Source organism: Canis aureus, chromosome 9 (genome assembly GCF_053574225.1).
Source record: "Canis aureus isolate CA01 chromosome 9, VMU_Caureus_v.1.0, whole genome shotgun sequence".
Taxonomy (NCBI): Eukaryota; Metazoa; Chordata; class Mammalia; order Carnivora; family Canidae; genus Canis; species Canis aureus.
In genome coordinates, this window is record NC_135619.1 from 31,709,821 (window position 1) to 31,712,175 (window position 2,355).

At 36.5% G+C, this 2,355-nt stretch overlaps 1 non-coding gene across 1 annotated transcript; it reads right to left on the bottom strand.

Moving 5' to 3' along the window:
* Positions 1 to 1,044: 1,044 nt before the first annotated feature.
* Positions 1,045 to 1,151, bottom strand: LOC144321502 (U6 spliceosomal RNA). The gene has a single exon (XR_013387145.1). It is a non-coding gene; the product is annotated as a U6 spliceosomal RNA (small nuclear RNA).
* Positions 1,152 to 2,355: the final 1,204 nt, after the last annotated feature.

Sequence of the window (2,355 nt, forward strand, 5' to 3'; positions counted from 1 at the left end):
ACAGATTTAAAAAAATAGAAATAAGAAATAAAAGGAATCCAAGTACCCCATGACCAGTATCAGGGTATTTCCCTTACTTGGCAGAGATTAAAAGCTCTAGTGCCCTCTGGAGGGTTGGACAAAGAAGAGCACTACCTTTGATTATGAAGCAAATAGGATTTTCTCCGTAGTCCCACAATTCCAAGTCACTTGAATAAAGAATCAGAATTGTTTGCATGTAGTTTGACTCTGACACCCACCTCACCCAAGAGTCCCACTCTCTTCAGTCCTGCCTGTCTGTGTTGAGCTTTCTCAAATGCAGAATTGACTGGCCTCTTTCCTTTCTCCCCACCCTCCTGTGACAAACTGCTGTGGAGAACTACTTTCCAAAGTAAGCAGTGTAATGAGGGAGGAAACAACCTTGAATCATAAAGCCAGGATTTTAGTTAGGCTTCTGCTAGTTACTAGATGACTAAAGGTAAATCCCATCTTGACCACACTTTCCTTAGGGTCTTTGAATAAACTGTATGGTATTTCTAAACTACAAAATATTTACAGTGTAAGGTGATATGATCATACTGTTGATAGTAAGGGCTAGATAGACAAGTAAAATTATCTTGACCAAGACCTTTGTTTTCTAAAGAAGAGAGTTTGTAAACAAAGAAGGAAGCCAAGTTTATCTGCTATAACTAAATGACGGGGAACAAATCAAGATATCCTATTCCTTGAATGTCTATTCAAAACATGAGTTAGTGGTTGTTGGTTATCAGAGTCTCATATATCTGCTTCTACATTCAGTCTGTTTGTGCTCTATTGTTCAAGTTGAAGCATGTGAAAAAAAAAAATCCAACCTCATCCAGATAAGTAGTTGGAAAAGGGAGAGGTATTTCAACAGCTTCTCAGATTTGCTTGTGGCTTTTTATTCCCTTTTTTTTAAAGTTTATTTATTTATTTAGTAATCTCTACACCCAGCATTGGGACTTGAACTCACAATCCCAAGATCAAGAGTCACCTGTTCTGACTGAACCGGCCTGGCAGCCGGCCTATGACTCTCTCTTTTTTATTTTAATTATGGAACACTTCACGAATTTGCATGTCATCCTTGTGCAGGGGCCATGCTAATCTTCTCTGTATTGTTCCAATTTTAGTATATGTACTGCCGAAGTGAGCACTGGCCTATGACTCTTGATCTTTTATACTACACCTAACTACCAAATGATAGTTTCTTAAACATTAGTAACAGTATAGAATCTGAAGCCATATAAATGAACTTTTTGTACTCTGTTTACCAAAATCCATTGAGCTATTTTGCACTTTGAATAGACCTTCAAGTGGTTCACTGAGTTATACAGATCTCCAAGGTTTTGACACATTTAGTTACACAATATTAAAAAAATATCAAATTCATTAATGTCACCACCATCATCAAAATAATCAGAAGAGTCTTCAAATATGGAGAACCTGTGAAGTACACTGGGGTAGATACAAGTTTTCTGGATTTCTAATTTTCACTTGAAAGCTCAAATTTTATCACAAATACTGGCACAGATACTGTTAGTTATTTTCCTTAAACGCGTAAGTTCACTTTATTTTTGATAAAATATCTGCCAAACACTGAAGTTTGAAAAACCATAATTTGTTTGCCAGACCTTTTTTTTTCTTTTTTTTTTTTTTTTTAAGTAAAAATGGTGTTGAATAAAAAAGGGACTCTTTTTTAGGCTGCACGGGTGTTTTTCTTCAAGATGATCATTCTACTTTGACATGCAACAAGACTACCTTATGTGTATTCCCATTTTGTCACACTGAAGATTAAAAGGATATGAATTTAAGGGTCAACATTTGATACAATTAATAATTTCACTGCTTAAGGCCATTCTTAGGTAAAATTGGCCCTCTCCCCTTTTTGCAAATATGTGATGGTGAAGAATACACTGACTACTAATAGCTTGATGCCAGTATCTTGAGTCATGTTAAGGTGACAGCATTTTTGACCATCATCGTTTTTGCACTGTTGGTGCAGATATCAATGCAGCAAAAGAGGCAAATAATGTCTTGATATTGGTATGAAAATACTTTGACCTCAAAGGCTTCCTGAAAGGGTCTCAGTGCTTCCCAAGTTTGATCTGGGAATCATATTTTGAGAATCATTGCTCAACCTTCCTGCCTCAAAGTTTGCACTGTAATTTTCTCTAAAACTTCTGAAACAGACCATACATAGAGAAAAGGCTGGAAAAGAACTGGGGAGGCCAATACTCCAATGTTTACAAGGAACTTTCTGAAGAGAACTTTTATCTTCTTCTGCCCCCTTGTGGTCAACCATCAATACAATAGTTGGTTACCCCTTCAGGACTGTTCTATGTAAGACAAAGGAAAATG